This window comes from Bidens hawaiensis, unplaced genomic scaffold (genome assembly GCF_021521415.1).
Source record: "Bidens hawaiensis isolate Kalapana, Puna unplaced genomic scaffold, B.hawaiensis_p1.1 tig00009799_1, whole genome shotgun sequence".
NCBI lineage: Eukaryota > Viridiplantae > Streptophyta > Magnoliopsida > Asterales > Asteraceae > Bidens > Bidens hawaiensis.
The window spans coordinates 367,684-387,267 of NW_027491733.1; the positions used below are offsets into that span (position 1 = coordinate 367,684).

At 41.1% G+C, this 19,584-nt stretch overlaps 1 pseudogene; it reads right to left on the reverse strand.

Annotated features, from left to right (window-relative positions):
- The window catches only part of LOC143533583 (G-type lectin S-receptor-like serine/threonine-protein kinase At4g03230), a 55,180-nt pseudogene that overhangs the window by 14,216 nt on the left and 21,380 nt on the right, over positions 1-19,584 (reverse strand).

Consider the following 19,584-nt stretch of genomic DNA (forward strand, 5'->3'; position numbering starts at 1 on the left):
TGATGCGCGAGCATATGTGTGCCTGGGCATATGATGCCTGAGCATGTGTGGTGCCTGAGCATGTGTGGTGCCTGGGCATATGATGCCTGAGCATGTGATGCATGAACATATGTGATATGCGTGAGCATATGTGATATGCGCCATGCGCGTAGGTTTTGGCTTTGTGCCTTCATAATGTCTTGATTTCAAGCTTCTTGTCTATATCTTGTGGGTTGACCCGCCTTGCTCGATGTTGAGGCGGGTACATACCTCTTCAAGCCCCCCCAGTCTAATGTGTGTCTTGTCTCGCGCGAGCGAGGCAAGATAGATATTAGACTTAACAGTTTGTTCTTTTAATAGGGGTTTGTCTTTTTCTTCTTATTATTCATCGTTGCGCGAAATTCTATCCTTTTGGCTGCAAACGAATCGTCTCTGTACGTGGTTGGTTGTTGCTGACGTGGGTCAGTGATGGAGACGTGTCAGATCTTTCGTGTGCTCGAGGTGCTAGAGTTGCCTTTCGTGTCCCCTCACATGCTGTCAGGGACACGTGTCGCGCTCGCGTTGGTCCGTTCCTGCGAGTGGTGGCGCGTGAGTTCTGGCAACAGCTGTAGAGTTTCTTTTCGTGTCCCCTCACACAGTGTCAGGGACACGTGTCGCGCTCGCATTGGCTTACACCTGCGAGTGGGGGCGCGTGAAGTTCGATCAGCACCAATATTTCTCTCTCCTGGGCCTATAAAAGCCAGCCCTTAGAGTTTTTTTTTTTATCCTTCATCTTCTTGTTTATTCTTCTGAGCTTTTCTTTCTCTCCTGGGCCTATAAAAGCCAGCCCTTAGGGTTAATAGGTTGTCCGCTGAACCATCCCCCGCCAAGAACATTTGTGAGGAGGCGCTGGTGGGGGTTGGTATGAGCAGGAGGTGGGCGGACAGCGCGCTAGAGCCCGTTATCCAAGTCGACGGGTTGTGTAAGTTTATTTCATTTCTTTACTTCTGCGCGAATATAATTGTTTTTGCTGATATCATTTGACTTGTTTTGTGCAGTCACCAAGGAGTACATCCACGCCACATATGATGAGCATATGGAGGGTGGCTCCGTCGCGCTCGGCGCTGGGGAGGTTGGTTTCCCGGATCGCTTTGATGACATGTTCATCCCTGTTGATCTGGGATTTATCTTCGACAGCGATGCGCCTGGTAAGCCTTTGTACTTATGCATTTTCCTTTATAATACCATATTTTGCTAACACTTCTGTTGCGTGTATTGTAGATGCGCTGGAGAACTACGAGCTGGAGCTCGCGGAAGAGGAGGAGGAGGAGGAGGCGCCCCAACTAAAGCGTAAAGCTAAGGGGAAAACTGGCGCAGGGGCCAGTAAGAAACAGAAAAAAGATGTTGCCCCTGTTGTTCCGGATCCTCCTACTCAGGCGGGGGGATTTGGGAAAACCCAGGAGTTTACCACCAGGGTTTCCTTGGCTTCCCTGCCTCAAAAAGTGGGCAGACCTCCTGTCCACTTGAGGTATGGTGGCGCTACCTCCTCCCTTCCCGCGGCGGAAAAGGGAAGCGGTGTTGCGCCCTCGACAGGTATACTTTCCTTATCTTCTGCTTATCTTTATGGTTCTATGAGCGCGATTCTGATAGAATTACTAATGAATCTTTGCTCACTCAAATGTTTGTAGAGCCGGCGACCGCGCAACAAGATGTCGAGGCTGCGCCGGAGGTCGCTTCGAAGTCCCCCGTTTTACCCTCAAAGAAGGGTAGAATGGACTTCATGGCGATGTTTGCTGCGCGAACGGAGTTGCGCCAAGGTACGTATTGCGCTCTTATTTTCTGACTTTCTTTTAGATCTATTCATGAACCATTTCTTTTTGTTGATTTTTTCATAGAAGCCGTAGCTGGCGTACAAGCTTCTGGTGGCACTTCTGGCGCCGGTGCCAGCGCCGTTGGCTCTGCTCCTGCTCCTGCAGGCGATGAATCTCCCCTCATCGGCATTACTAAGGAGCAGGAGGCCGTTTTGCGCGCCGACTTGGCGGCGTCGAGACCTCCCTCACCTCCTCCTGCGCACAGCCCTCCCTGCGAGACCGATTTTGATTCTAGGTCTCAGGAGAAGAGGCCTATTTCAGAGGAGGGTGAGGAGTTTGAAGTTGAAGACTCCGCAGGCGCCCGCGCCAGCCCTGCAGCGCCACGAGGTTTCGCGGCGGAGCCTTCTCGTGGGGCTGGCGCTGACTTTTCTGCTTCATCCCCGCAGGTATAGGTTAACCTTTGTTCCGCTGCGCGGACTTCCATCTTAGTGTTTTGATAACTTAGATAATTACTTTGCTTTTGCAGGAATCCGATCACATTTACCGCCCGAGATGGAATATTACTGAAGACAGCACCTTTCAGTCCATGGGTGTGTGTGCGGAATTCTGGGCTCATGCTGTGCCTCCATCTGAAAGGAGATTCCAGGAGGACCGCGCTCGCGACGACCTGCTCAACGACCATATGTTTGCTGGGTCAGCCTCCTTTGCTGCCTCCCAAGAGCTTCGCTCTGATTACGTAAAAGTACGTGATGCTCTTGCGGAAGCCAAGCAAGAGGCTAAGGTGTCTGCTTGGCATCTTTCTGATGCTCGCGAGAGAGCTGAGAAGCTCCAGGCCGAGCTCAGTGAGAACCGAGCCAGTGCCAACAGAACCTTCGTGCAGCGCGGTCATGAGCTTCAGGCTGCGCGGGAGAAGCTGCAGGCGGCGGAGGCGGACGCGGCCTAGTACTCGCGCCGAGCGTGCGAGTTGGAGCTTGAGGCGGAGGCGCGTGACCAAGCTCTTGTCCAGTCTATAACTGAAAAATCATCACTGGAGAGTGAGGTTGCGCGCCTGAAGAGGGAGCTGGCGGCCGCGCAGGCCGATAAAGATGAAGCCCTGGCGACGGCAGCGTCCAGCCAGGAAGCACTTGATGCTGCGCGGGTTGAAAAAGAAGAAATCTTGGCGGCTGCAGCGTCCGAAAAAGAGGAGCTAACAAAGACTAAAGAAACTGTTGAGTTATTAAACTCTCAGGTTCCTGCCCTCGAGACGTCTGTTGCTGGCCTCGCGCAGGATCGCCACTGGCTGATCTCACAGGGCATGACTCGTTGCGCTTACGCGATGAAATACTCAGGCGAGTTTCAGGCCCTGGTGATGGATTGCAACGCTGCCGCGCGCTTGGTGGGCCGAGCTGAAGGGTTCACGGATGGTTACGAATATGGCATGTTGAAGAAGAACCCATCCGAGTACCCTTATCAGAGCGACGCTGCCTGCGCGGAAATGGCCGCGATGGGGGAGAAATATATGAATACTCCCATTCCCATCCTTGCGCAGGTATTTTAACCTTAATGAGATTACCTTGACTTATTTTCTAAGTCTTTTTGTACTCATATTTTTGCTTATGATTTGCAGATATCCGCGCTTGCTGACCAGCCCGACCTCGGCGCTCTAAAGAAATTACTTGACGAGTGCGAAGGGGCTGGCGGCGACGATGGCGCGGAGAATGCTGGCGTTGCTAGCGGCTCTGGCGTGGCCAAAGGATCCGCTCCTGACACTGTCATGGTAGAAGACTCCATTCAAGATGAACAACTTGACTACGGTCAGTTTGGAGATGATGAGGAGCAGGCTGCGCCAGATGCTGAGGGCGATGATGAGGATGATGAAGAGGCTGATGTCAACGTGGAGACTTGAGAAGCCCTTCATGTATTTTATTTTTATTTGTAGTTTGTATCTCATCTTGTAAACTTGTAAATTTCACTGCTTTTGAATGAAATGTTTTTTCCATTCTTCGAATCTTGCGCATTCCCCATTCATCACTTTATATTGAATGTTTGCTTGTTGAATATAAGATATGCTTGCACGTTGGAATAAGAACAAGATTGTAAGAGATTTTTCCATATCTTGATTATGTTGACACGTGTCATTGCGCTTTCATTATTCCTCTTGTGCGCGACGTTATCGCGCGCTTATGGAATTATGAGTTTTTTTTTTTTAGCCTTTACGCGTCAACGTGTTACTCAGCTATCCACTACAATTTCGTGCGCGACCCCAACCTGAGACCTTAACAACCATGTTTTGGCATTTGCTTTGCCTTAGTTGTGTTTAGGTGTTTTATGGTCCGGCTGCGCAGCATGCAGGATGGATGTTGTGAATTGTTTGAGCTAAGGCTCACATTATTGGGCTAAGGCCCTGACGTTTTAGAGTTAAGACTCTTTAACGCGTTTGCGCATGTATGTTTTACTTCGTTTTATTTTGTTTTAATGTCAATACAATGTTGTCATATTGCTCAAAATTAATAAAGGGAAGTGTGAAACATGTATGCAAAAGATAATAGAATTGGGCTAAGGCCCTGACGTTTTAGAGTTAAGACTCGTTAACGCGTTTGAGCTTGTTGCTCGCGCATGTATGTTTTACTTCGTTTTATTTTGTTTTGATGTCAATACGATGTCTACCAGTGAGTCGATCCACGGATGGCGCCAATGAAGAAACGTGGATCGACTCACTGGTAGACGATCTACTTTCCTCGGGTATGATTATGCTATTTCACCGATAGTTTCTCTTGGATCTGGGTTCTTCCACCTACAAAATGAACAGCACCGTAAACTTACCCCTCAGAAAGGGACAGAGGGGTCCTCTTTGGGGTAACCCTCCGGTGTGAGAATAAGTATTTGTGGGAGAAGATAATAATATGTGAGAGTAAGGAATTTAGAGTGTATTGCTTAATAGCTGAATACTCTGTGATTGTATGTTGTCAGGTGATATCTGATGATCTGTGTGTTATCGTATGTAACTGAATGATTGAGTATCCCTCCTTGTGGAGTTGATGCTGTATTTATAGTGCTAGGGTTTCCACTGATTGGGCTCAGCCTTGTTGGCCTCCTCCAATTGCTCTGCGCCACGTGTCCTCTGGGACACCTGGTGCTTTCTCATTGGTTGTAATCACGTGGTAGCACATGTGTCATGATGAGTTGTCCACCTTTCATTTGGCAGCTGTCAACATCAGCATATTCTTATTCCTTAAAAAGATACCTTCTGGAAGGTTGTCTGACGTTCACAATCAAGGTTGCCCTAATCCTGATTTGGATAAGGACGAGGTTGATTATGTGCATGTGTGATATGCGCCAATCCTGAGGATGCGCGAGGTCTTCTCTTTATTCTCACGCGCAGATGTTTCATGCGCAGATGTGATATGCGCCGCGCGCTAATGCGCCACGCGCATATGTGGTATGCGTGAGCATATGTGATGCGCGAGCATATGTGTGCCTGGGCATATGATGCCTGAGCATGTGTGGTGCCTGAGCATGTGTGGTGCCTGGGCATATGATGCCTGAGCATGTGATGCATGAACATATGTGATATGCGTGAGCATATGTGATATGCGCCATGCGCGTAGGTTTTGGCTTTGTGCCTTCATAATGTCTTGATTTCAAGCTTCTTGTCTATATCTTGTGGGTTGACCCGCCTTGCTCGATGTTGAGGCGGGTACATACCTTTTCAGCTAAATACGCAAATACGGCTCAAGAAATTTGGAAAGATATCAAGGAAAGATTTGGCAAAGAAAGTGCACCATGGGCCTATGAACTGAAATGATCACTAACATGTGTTCGTCAAGACGGTTCATCGGTTTCAGCTTATTACACAAAATTGAGAGGGCTGTGGGACGAGATACATACGACGCTGCCTACACCAAATTGCACATCCGGGAATTACTATTGCGGGTTAGGAAAAAGGATGAGTGACTTCAAGGACATGGAACGATTATATGAGTTCTTTATGGGTTTGGATTCAGAATTTTCCACCATAAGGACTCATGTCCTTGTTGGCACAATTGTTGTTTGTCCCAAGTGTAAAGCCCAGCCCAAGAGTTATTAGGGTTTTTATATTTGGTAATGTTTTGGCTAGCAAGTTTGGTTAGTCTATATAAACCGAGTTATGGTTAGACATTAGAAAAAAAGAAGTTGGTGTAACCAAGTTAGGGTTCATCAAGAGTCAAACCGAGTTAGGGTTTGAGGGTTTGTAATCAGTTTTTTGAGTTATATTTTCTGATTAATACAAACGAGAGTTATTCGTTAGTTCGTGTTTGATTATCGATCTGGGACTTGAATTCGTATCAGGGCCAAGTTCAAGAAATCGATAATCGGTCGGCGGCGGGCGGTGGCTTAAGGAGAAGCTATCGTAGGCGTATATCGGAACCGAGTTGGGTTTCCGAATCGGAGTGTTGTTTTGTTAAAGCTGGTTAGTCGGACCTCTGTGTCGGAGGTTCTTTCCTGTCCGACGAAATCAAGAACACAAGGGTTCTCAGGCTGTGTAGCAGGATCTAGCATCGGAATTTTGATCGTAAGTTTGTAACCACGTGGGGTTTTGTATGGTTACATATTAAATAAGGAAAGGTCAACAGGGGTTTGTTTTTGTTTTTTTTATTTTGAAGACTAGTTCAAAAGAAAAAATAAAAGAACGAAAAAGACAACAAATTTGTTGTGCGAATTGATTTGGTTGACTTTGTGGTTCCTATTCAAGAAGTAGGCACTACAAGTTTGAGCTCTTAATTTATCAGTAAAACAAGTCCGTGGGCCATTGTTAGTTTTTTATTTGGATCATATTTTATTGGGTTAAACGAGTTAGGTTTTAACCAAGTTTGATTTATTTTTGTGAGCAAGTTGGTTCGGTTCTGAAAAGTTATTCAGACTGATTGGCTTGTATTTGTTTCAAAGAAGTGGAGCATAGGGGTTCGACGTCAATGGAAGGTGACGAAGAAAGACCGGTAATCCAGCCTAAAGAGAGTGGGGGGATTTCGTTACAGGTTCCAAAGCTGAATGGAACTAACTACATCACATGGGCGATTGTAGTGGAAGCGATATTGGATGATCAAGACCTATGGGAAGTTGTTCAACCAGAAGAGGGTACGGCTATTGATGCGAAGAAGAATAAAACGGCAAGATCATTTTTGTTTCAAGTGGTGGATGGTGATATTCTTCTTCAGATTTCTCAATACAAGAATGCCCGAGATATATGGACGGCTTTGAAGGCACGGTTTGTTGGGGCCGAGCGAGTTCAAAAGGCTCGACTGCTAACTCTGAAAAGTGAATTTGAGAAACTCAAGATAGCGGAAAACGAGACTGTTGACGAGCTTGTAGGAAAAATAACAAGTATGGTTTCAATGGCAACGAGTCTAGGTCACGTGTTCGAGCAAGATGTTTTGGTGAAGAAGTTACTGGATGCGGTTCCAGATAAGTACTTCCAACTCGTAGCCTCAATCGAGCAAAGTGTTGATCTCGATAGTTTGATGTTTGAAGATGCGATTAGAAGACTTAAGGCGTTTAAGGAACGTCTACGAGGGAGAGAGCATGCTTCAAGTTCACAAGGTCAGTTACTTTTCAATCGATCGAAAAATGGTTATAAAGGCAAGTTGTATGATCAGTCTGGTAGCCGAGGTAAGGGTTGGCGGAGTTCACAGGGACATGGAAGAGACCATGAAACTGAAGGTCAAGACCGAGACGATGAGGACCAAGATGGTTGCGAAAATCGAGGTTGTCAAGATCGTGGGTCAAGTCATAAGGGACAAAGAAGAACCAATGATCGTCGAAGGGGAAGAAAGGATAGATCACAAGTTCAGCGTTACCGTTGTGATGAGTTCGGTCATTTTGCATCTATGTGCCCGGAACGTATGAAGAAAAAGGAAGAATCTAATTTGAACAAAGTTGATGATTTTGATCCATCTTTGTTTATGATAAAAGGTAATCAAAAGACGCTTTCACTGAATGAAGACGGTGTGATTCCAAAGCATTTCGAAACTAAACCGATGGAGAAAGATGTTTGGTATCTCGACAACGGAGCATCGAATCACATGACGGGTAATAAAGCGTAATTTTATAAATTGAATGAACAAGAAACGGGAACGGTGAAGTTCAGAGATGAAACTTGTATTGATATTCGGGGAAAAGGGTCGGTCTTAATTGAAGGAAAGACTGGAGCAGCGCCTGTTGACCGATGTCTACTACATCCCGAGCCTACAGTGCAATATCATAAGTCTTGGTCAAGAAACGGAAGGTGGATGCGAGATTCATATGAAACATGATTTGCTAACCATTAAAGATGATACAGGTAAGCTTTTGATGAAGGTGACAAAGACCAAGGACCGATTATACAAGATTAGCCTCAAGATAGCAAGTCCCGGTAAACGAGCTATCATTGGAATGAAGAATTTTGTAGGTCGGGATCTTCAAAGTGTTGGACTGAAAGAAGACAAGCCGGTTACGAGTCAGATTCCAATCACAGATCCAAGTTCCAAAATTCAAAGTCCAACGAAGATTGTTCAAGAAACTAAACATGTGCTCAAGGAAGTGATTCAAACCCAACGGAAGACGATTAATGATCAAACGAAGCAAGTGTTACTTCAAGCTAGGTGGAGCCCAAAGAACATTGCAAGAGATCAAGATAAGCCTCGGGAGAATCAAGAAAAGGACAACAAGCGTGAAGTTGAAGATCTGCTAATTTCGAGTAGGAAATTAGGGGGTGAGTTGGATGAGTCGGATACAACAATTGAGGGGGTGATGATTGGCACAATTGTTGTTTGGCCCAAGTGTAAAGCCCAGCCCAAGAGTTATTAGGGTTTTTATATTTGGTAATTTCTTGGCTAGCAAGTTTGGTTAGTCTATATAAGCCGAGTTATGGTTAGACATTAGAAAAAAAGAAGTTGGTGTAACCAAGTTAAGGTTCATCAAGAGTCAAACCGAGTTAGGGTTTGAGGGTTTGTAATCAGTTTTTTGAGTGAGATTTTCTGATTAATACAAACGAGAGTTATTCGTTAGTTCGTGTTTGATTATCGGTCTGGGACTTGAGTCCTCTCTATGAAGTTAAGTTCGACACTTGGAGAAGCTTACCAATTGGCTTCTGAGGACGAATAATAGAGGAATATAGCAGCCACAAAGAAGCCCACAACGGAGCCTGCCACCTTTCAAACCTTTCCAAATAACCGAAGGGATGGAGCTTCGTCTCAAAGGTTTAATGGCAGCCAAAAGGAAGTGAAGCGAAATAGTACGCGTGAGCTCAAACATTGCACCCACTGTGGTAAAACCGGCCACAACTAGGAAGGATATTTCGAGAGAATCGACTATCCCGGGTGGTGGTCAGGTAAAGCCAAGCATGAAAAAGGAAAGCCGAAGGCAGGTTGCATGGATACAGAACCAACTATGATTGGAGGCCTAACCGAAAGCCAAAATCAAACTCTACTAAAGCATACAAATGGAAAAGGAAAAACGACTCAAGATGACAAAACCCCAAAAGTCAACAAGTAAGTCAAGAAATTTTGGAGAATGGATAATAGATTTGGGCTAAAAAAAGCATATTATACATGTTATTGACTCAATTGATAATTGCAAGAGAGTAGAGAATTAACCTCCGGTTATGAAGTAGGACCCAAGAGATCATAATTCAATCAACTATCAAGAACATAACAAAGAAGAACAACAACAACAATAGGGGATTAACTCGAAACACAAACTTTATTGATCGAACAAGACACGGTACAAATGTTTACATATGGCGGTTAATTAACCATCCCTTGCGGTTATATAACTACCTTGGCAATTACATAACTACCTGGTAGTTATATAACTAACTTATAACCACCAATAACCGCCTAATATTACATCAAGACCCCCTAACTTACAAATGTTGCATAAAGCACCCTCAAACTATACTTTATACTAATTACAAAATTGAACTACAACATTTCTATCAAACTTGATCACACAATTAAGGCCAGCATCCACCCCACTAATTGTCAATCCAAGTTTGAGTCTTCTTCATTTGGTCTTGATCCATCTTGTCTTGTATTTTCTTGCATCCTAATGGTTCTGTAAGTGGTCTTCCTTCCTTGAACTTTTTTCTCACTTTCCATGCGAACGCCTTGTGCAACCCTCTACCAAATCGCTTTCTAGTCGAATTCCCTTCATCCTCATGTCGAACTTTAGTTCTCCCTAGTTAGATTGCATGTGTAAGTGCTATCGCCGTTGATTAACGACTGAATGCCTCTCAGTCACCCCCGAACCATTTATTTCCTGTGTTTGTAACACATTCGGATTCAAGTAGCCCCTTGGACGCCTCCTGCGTGATTAGGACTAAAACACCGAGATTCCAACCACCCTATGTGATTATCAATTTCCAGAACTGAATCCAAAAAACATCCCCTATACATCAATACCTGTAGCCTTCTGCCGCTTTTGATGTTGTCCCACCGTTGTCGTTTCCTGACCACCATTGATGACCACATAGTAAGCCTCTACTTACTCTGGCTGGGTTCTAACGAACGAACCACCGTCGTTCCACTACTGCTGCATCTTTTCCACCAGATCACACCGCAACCGCCAACACAAGTCACCCCGACTCGTTAAAACTTAAATCGATTTTAACCATCTCCAAAACATCACTGCCATTCTCTTCTTCTTTATTCTAAATTCATTTCACCCTAACACGAAAACGCATGGCGATCGAAACTCACTGCGAACCTCGCCACTCGGTTTCCGGTTGTTCAAGAACCCCAGTAACCGCCACTAAATTCTTTATTGATGATTTAATACAATGATCTTAATATTTTGAACCTTCATAATCTTTTCCAAACTTAACATTCAGGTAATTAAGCAGTCTTTTCTCTTAAACCCTAATGACTTCTCACCCGCGTCACAGGCAACACTCTTCCCATTCCTCGTGATATCTTCCATTATCATGCCTGGTTCACTCTTGAAGGAATCCTTGTAAGCATCAACCGAATCACGCCTTGGTTGAACACCTCTCGGCCTACCGCCAAACCTTGACCCCGCCAATCTCTCAACACCACCGGACTTTGCACCATGGAAAACTTTATTTGTAGCTCTGATACCAATTGTTGCCCATATATGACCTTTAACAATTGATTGATTAAGAAACAAAGATGAAACATAATTGATATCAACAAGAACTTTATTAACAATCTGATAATTCAATCTTTACAACAATTTTGAATGTTTTGACTCTTGAATATTGACCCCTATTTATACACCACTTAGAGTCATGATCGTAGAAGGATGCGTCTTTTCAACCTCAACCTTAATCTGACATCTATAAATGGAAGTTATAAACTATCCATTTGACACATCTAGTCCCTATACTTTCATAAGCATTCTAAATACAACATAAACATTCTTTGGCACAATTACAATATGACTATAAACTTTGACTCTCATGGATTAACCAAATTATAGGCCAACATCTCCCCCCCCCCCCCTAATTTGTCAATCCATTCCTTCAACATCTTCATATGTTATCTTCAATCTCCAATTGAATACGGCCTTTATTTTCTTTTTGATCTTCATTACTTGTGCTTTGATTTTTCTTCATGTCTAGATTATTTCTGAACTGATACTTGTTTCCTCTTGAAACATGTTATACGAAATCACCCTCGATTACCTCTGAATCGATACTTGTTTCCTCTTGAAACGTGTTGTACGAACTGATCAAACCGAACCAGCCCTTGTTTAACTCTTTGTGGGTTTGAATCCTTCAACAAAATCTCCTATTTTGTTGGAATACCTGATCTTATATCTTCGGTTTCTGATTCGTAGGCAAACACAAACAAACAACCATTCCCGTTTCTAACAAGAACCACAAAGGGTCCCACTATTTCTTCTGTCGGATACCTCAACAACCACATACTACCGTTGCTAACCTTTCTAATATTTCGATAATCCCTAGTGACACCGGATCCACCGTTTCCGCCCTTTCACAACTAGAATACCATCACGCCATCGAAATCCACCACCGTCATTGCCTGCACCTTCAAAATACCACTGTCGCTGCTTTTCTCTTATTCGCCAAAAATCACAACCAGTCACCACCATGCCGCCGGAATCCACCGCTTCCGCCGCCCTACATCACCAGAATATCATCATTAATGCCCTTTCTAATTCACCAGAAATCACAACCGACCAGCACCAATCTTCATTTAATTTCGAGCATCCACCCCCAATCACCACTATTAATTGTCGGAATCCACCACCAATCACCACCAATTGTCTGATTTTTGATTAATCGATCAAAGATCCTGATGCTCTTATACAAAATTAGGACCCAGGAGATCATGATTCAATCAACAATCAAGAACATAACAAAGACGAAGAACAACAAGAATAGGGGATTAACCCGAAACACAAATTTTATTGATCAAATAAGACACGATATAAATTTTACAGCGAGCATCTATTTATAGTTTTCCTCGTGGCGGTTAATTAACCACCCCTTGCGGTTATATAACTACCTTGGTGGTTATATAACTATCTGGTAGTTATATAACTAACTTATAACCCCCAATAACCGCCTAATATTACATCAAGACCCTCTAACTTACAAATGTTGCATAAAGCACCCCCAAACTACACTTCATACTAATTACAAATTTGAAATGTAGCATTTCTATCAAACTTGATCACACAACTAGGAGAGTCCGAGGCTATGTTACATTGGGCATGAAAAGGCTCAGCAAGATTGGCACCAAGAGGAACCGATTTTTGGGTAAAGGATGCGAGTTGAGGACAAGTACTCGCATAATGGCCAGTTTAACGACAAATTTGGCAATGTGGAGGTCTTTTGGTGGTAGGAAGAAGTACGGCCGCAGGCGGAAGAGGCGCGACCTTTTCCAAGAGATGAAGAAGGACGGGTGTGAGAAGTTTTATTCGGGTGGGCATAAAATGCGGCCTGGGGGGTTGAGAACCATGTAATTCTTGAACGAGCATCTCTTGATTTTCAGCGTTAGCCAAGAGATAATGAAAGGGCCGGGTGAGTGGTTCGTTGAGAAGTGGAGAAGTTTTCAAAAGAAGCACCTATTCCACAAAGGAGTTTGTCGTCGTCACTTATGGGATGCCCTTTAGCCATGAGTTGGTCGGCTAAAGCTTTGAATTTGCGACCAAATTCGGAAACCGAAAATGCTCCTTTTTGAAGGGTTCGAAGAGAGTCTTTCAGATTGTGGATTCGTTCAATAGAGAAGTGGCTACAGGCGTCGGCTAAGGCTTTACAAACGGCTTATTCCGTGGTATGACCAATAGTTTCGGCCATGGCTTCTTCGGTTAGGTTAGAGTTGATGAGGAGTAGGACTTTTTGATCGGCTATTTGCCAAGCAAGAAAGTCGGGATTGGGCACAGATTCGTTATTGATAGTGATGGTTTCGGTTGGAGATGGGGTGTTGCCGGTTACATGGCCGGTAAATGATTATGTCATTCTGTACATGCTCTTTAATACAAATAGAGAACAACTATTTATGAGAGAATTACTCCTCTATACATGGATACAATTTCACTAAATAATTACACTTTAAAGAATTAATGACATGGAGGATATTGCTCCAAGAATTAATGATGTGGGAGGGTATTGCTCTAAGAGTTATGACATTTCCTAATAGCTTCACTTAAATGGAGGGCGTAGATTTCCATGACACGTTCGCATCGGTGGCAAAACTTGTCACTATACAAAGCTTACTTGCAATCGCCGTTAAACAAAATTGGCTAATCAGCTAACTTGACGTCAACAACGTCTTTTTACATGGGGGCGTACAGGAGGAGGTCTATATGAAGATCCCACAAGGTTTTACCTAAGAAAACAAAACACGGGTATGGAAACTGAATAAATCTCTTTATGGATTAAAACCGGCCTCCAAAAATTGGTCTAAAAATTTTACTTGAAAATGGATTTAGACAATCTAAGGCCAACCATTCATTGTTCTTATATAACGATTCAGCTCTTACTAATGCTGTTTTAATATACAATGATGATGTAATTATTACTAGGAACCACATTGAGTAGATATAAAAGAACATCTTGGCGAACGATTTAGTATTAAAGATCTTGGCACACTTAAGTATTTTTTGGGTGTTGAAGTGGCAAGGACGGAGGATGGTTTGGATTTAAGTCAAAGGAAGTATACGCTTGACATCCTTGAAGACAGTGGTCTTCTTGGTTGTCGCCCTAGCTCCTTTCTGATAGAGCAAAATCTAAAACTTGATCATTGTTTCGAAAGTGAAAAAACATATGCACATCCATATCGAGGTCTCATAGGGTGCCTTTTATACATCAAATTTACTCAACCGGACGTCTCCTACTCTGTCAATATTCTTAGTCAATTCGTCTCTGATCCTAAACGAGAACATATGGAAGCTGCAATACGTACGTTGCATTACCTTAAAACCACCTGGTCAAGGCAATTTTTTCCAAAGAATGGCGGGTTAGATCTTGATGCATACTATGATGCAGATTGGTTATGTTGTTTCTTCACGAGGTGCTCTCGTACTGGTTAGGTTCTTTGGTTGGGAGGTGCCCCAGTTTCATGGAAAACAAAGAAGCAATCTGTAGTATCCCATTCCTCAGCTGAAGTAGAATGCTATGGGTTCTACGATTAGTAAAATTTTGTGGATAAGATGGTTATTAAAAGGGCTACAAGCCACTCCAACAAGAGCCACTCTTTGTATTGTGATAACTAAGTGGCTCGATGCATAGTCAATAATCCGGTCTTTCATGAATGCACCAAGCATGTGGAAATGGATAGGTGTTTCGTTCGAGAAAGAGTCGAGCTTCATGAAATCCTTCCGCTGCATATCAAGTCCAAACATTAGGTCGCTGACCTTCTTACCAAACCGTCAGGAGCACAACAACTTTGGTTTCTTCTTAGCAAGCTGAGCATGATCTTCATACTCCAGATTGAGGGGGGAGTAAAGGAATCAAAAGAATTATGGTTTACTTATGACACTGTTACGTATGATTATCTTTATTATGGTTCTTTTGTTTTATACCTTTTATTTAGCATTATCTCATGCCTAGGATTTGTTTTCTATCTATGTATGCACTGAAATCTTCAATGAAAAAAACAAGCGCTTTTGATAGCATAACTTTTATAAACGCATCATATCATTATATAACAACCGTTCCTATCTCATCAGATGCGACAGTTTAGTTAGTTTCAATAAGGTTTGTTACTTTCTTTGTAAAACAGTTATCACATTCACGGTTCAATCAACTTTCATTCTTTTCAGTTTGTTTAAGATTTGTGTGTGTGTGTGACTGTTAATCATGATATCAAAGAATAACTCGTTGAATCAGAGACAAAAATAAGATAGATGGGCCTACAGAATTATGGTTTTGGTTGCTTTATTTTACTTGGAATTTATTTATTTGCTTATTTATTGGCCTATTAAAGGCTCCTTTCCAATGTAATAGGATTCTATGCATTCTCGGGTTAAACGGTGTCCTACTACTACAGTTTATAAACCAACACATTTACGTGAAACTTTTAAAATGATGTTTTATTTATTTTTATCTTGGAAAGGATACGGGAGCCAGTATTTTACCTTCTTCGCGAATAGCTAATCTCTTGTAGTATATATAGCCAAGACTTCCTAACAATAAGATAAGAAGGACCGTCATTATGATGATCAAAACCTGTGCCTCTTTCCTGAGCGATGATGAATTTTCACCCGAAGATCCTTTTGCATGGTCAACGTTGCCTTCTATACACAAAGAACATGTTAGGTATGATGGACGAAGTACAAAACTTCTCAGCGCACCCACATATGGTGAGTTTTCGACTTTTTAGTAAAACAAAACATCTCATCACTCGGTTTTAACATTACGTAACTCGTGTCGGCACCCGTTTTAGGAGTGTAGTTCCTTTGCCAAGAACAAGAAGAAACGGGCCTCATGTACCTTTCTGGCATTAATATATATACATATACGGAGATGAGTGGTGAAAAGAAACACATGGTATATGTTATTTTTAGTTTTTATAGGTGTGTTTTCATGAGTGTATTTTTTTATTTAATACGTGAGCTGACTAGACATGTTTTTATGTTTTCATACTAGGATGGTCTAAACGTCAATGGAGTACCTTTTGAAACACGAATGGAAATATTATGTCTCCCGTTGGCTTGAAGACTATTTAAATCTAAATCCCACAACCAGCAACTACTATTTGCGTCTTCACTACGCCCACTCCTTACTTGGTCTATGGTTGCAGCAGTATAAGAGTACGCTATGCAGTCGCATCTATCAAGACATTTATTCATGCAATCCGACTCATTTTCAGAATCGACCGCTGGAAGAGTTGGATTTTCAAGGTTTATCATGGATATGTTCACGAAAAACTCCTCATTCTCGACACATATCTGGTTTGTTCGCTTGCACCCATGTGACATATCTGGTAGTGAAACAGGTTCAAATCCGAACAAACAACTACAGTTGGATTCATCAGTATCACTTATGGTGCAAACTGAATACTTGCCACACACCCCATAAATATGACAATCATCCATAGGCACTTGCCAATCCAGAACCCATTGGTTATCATGTTCTGCCCAACTATAATACTGTATGTGTCCGGTATGACTCATCAACAACCTAGAGTTGTTCTTAAAGACAAAAGGATTAGCAGGATTAGTGCAGTACAGCTTTTTATTTAGTGGGTTGGGGTTTGAGTTGCAGTAATTTGTATTGTATGGTGGTTTGGTGGAATTAGACAACAAGTAGTATGCATCAATGAACAATGGCTCCGGGTCAAAACTTATGGTTGATCCACTTCCACTTTTCCATTGATATGTTGTTTTAACTGAATTCCAAATGATGTATTGATTTGTCTCTTCTTTTTGGAAAATAAAGCTTCCAACGTCCTGGTTAGCAGCCGTTTTCCAGGATTTCAACTTTAAATTTAAGTCCATTTTCATGCCGGGAAGAAAAGTATCGGTTGGGTCCCGGAAGCTTTCCCATTTAATAATTCCTGTACCATTTTCTATTAAACGGCATTTCCAGAATCAAGCAACTTTAAAGTCTTCACAGGATCCCCGCCTAGTAAAACCATTCAAAATAATACATAATTAACAGCGCATGAGGTGCTCAAAATCAGTAAATAATGATGCATTGTTGTTATTGTTCTACATGCATATGGACAAATTAAGTGTAGGCCAGTAAAAATCATAAATCTCTAATTCACTTTCACAAACATTTAGTCAAAATGTGGTTACCCTTTTTACTACTGTTTTTAAATATTATATTTTAGATAGAAATAGAAATACATATATTGTTTACTACTATTTCAAAACAACGTATTATATTTTAAACAGAAATAGAAATACATATAATAAAAAAAATAATATAAACTATCCATGTTTTACATAATAATACGCCTATGTATGTCGATGTCAAGCGATGCGCCCATAAAGGAAAGGAGTTAGGAGCCTATTATGCAGGGCCGTTTTTAGAGAGAACAAAATAAAGTTAAGGTTTTAGGTCTTCATATTCTTAGGCCTCCAATTTTCAAAACAAAACTAATAATTATATATTTGGAATATGGATTAATGTGTGTGATTTACGCGACATTTAAGCTAAATTAGGTCTGTGAATGTATGAGGAATTGCATTACTTATGTACTTTCAAAAAATGATAACATCTTTATTTATTCGGAGTGAAAGCAAGATAAGTTTTTTTACAATAAGGCCTCGTTTTCTTTATTTATTCGGAGTGAAAGCAAGATAACTTTTTTTACTATAAGGCCTCGTTTTTAAACATCTCTTTAGGCCACCAAAGTGGTTGAGCCGCCCCTATTACTATGTATCGGAAAATAGTAGGAAGCGTAATTTACTTAACGTAAACCCGACCGGACATATCCTTCGAAGTTGGTATACTTAGTCGATACATGCGAAAACCTAGGAAACCACACCTTGACGCAATTAGTCGAGTTCTAAGGTATGTGAAGTTAACCCTAGGTTTCGGGGTTAAGTTTGATCAAGGAGTGAAGTTAGAGTTAACGGGTTCTTATTATGCTGATTTTTCTGATGATTTGTACAAGAAGATCTACTAAATGAGGAATGGTGACATGTTGTATGTAGGGGTGACCCCCAAAAATACCACATCTACAGCTACAAGACAAAACAATCGAATATACCAAATAGAGATAAGGGAAAATATACATAGCATCCGAAGATGGAAAGGGAAAACCATATAGATACACCTGAAATGTACCTTGATAGTGACAGGATACCCCCCCCCCCCCCGGGGACCAATAGGAATATAGTATAATAATTAGATGCGATCATATCTCTTTAAATAGAGAACTGTGTTGCAATAATGCAACACAATGAATGTAACAGAGCTTTTGTGCTCTTAACTATGTGTTTCCATATTCATTCACCATCTCTCATAGATCATAAATCCACTATCATATCATATAATTAGAATCAATCGTGTCGCAAATGTATATAGGTTAGGATTTGCTTTAACGGTATAGCAAGACACAACCTACCGTCTACTATCTAAAGCCAAGGTGAGGTATATGGTCGTTACAGAAACCCAAGAAGTGTTTTGGTTTCAATTATTACTTGGTGAGCTGAGGCAACTAGTGAAGGAGAAGATGGTAATGTTTTATGATAATCTATCATCAGTTCACTTAGTAGAGAATATGATGTTTCACGCAAGGTCAAAACATATAGAAATATACTAGCACTTAAGCGAGAAAAGGTATTATAAGGCAAAGATCGATTTGAAGTATGTTACTACTCATGAGTAAGTAGCCAATGTCTTTACCAAAAGTTTGCCAAGTGTGATGCTTAAAAGATTTCACGAAGCAATGAACATGAAGAATATCAAGATTTAGGGGAAGAACTAAAAACGAAGCTCTGTTGATAATAGGGAGGTACGGTCCGATCTCAGAGGGTAGAAAAGAAGATTATTGAAATTTTAAGAATGTTTATGTATCTTGTATTTTTTTGGGTAATGGTTAGCGTTTGAGTTACTTTCAAATTTGTTTTCTTGTAAGGTAAGTTGGGAGTTTTTAAATACATGTTTCCTTTTCTTCATACATATGTCAGTTTTCAATATTAGAATAAGAGTCGAACTACAGTTTTGTTCAAACCCTAATGGTCGTTTAATTCAACTGATTGTGCTAGGTTACCATCTTGATATATATATATATATATATATATATATATATATATATATATATATATATATATATATATATATATAGGTAAGGTTAAAATGAAAACCCACTTGAGTTGTGAAACCCCGCGAAAACCCTATGTAACATCGTTTTTTTTTCTTACATGTAATATATGTTGTAACATTTAATACAAAGCATCGAAACATAAAAAAAATGTTTTGCTATTTTTTAACATTTTTTTACTAATTTTTATATATATTTTCAGGAGAGATAAAAAGTTATATTCATATTTATATTTTTTATTTATTTTAATTGTGGACCACAAGATTTAAATATTAATTAAAAACATGTGGTTGAGAATTGGTTTCTAATTAACCACATGTTTTTAATTAATGTTTAAATCTTGTGATCCACAATTAAAGTGAATAAAAAATGTAAATATGAATATAATTTTTTCTCTCTCCTGAAAACATATATAAAAATTAGTAAAAAAATGTTAAAAAATAGCAAAACATTTTTTTTTGATGTTTCGATATTTTGTATTAAATGTTACAACATATATTACATGTAACAAAAAAAACAATATTACATAGGGTTTTCGTGGGTTTTCACAACTCAAGTGGGTTTTCATTTTAACCTTACCCAATATATATATATATATATAGAGAATCAAAAGA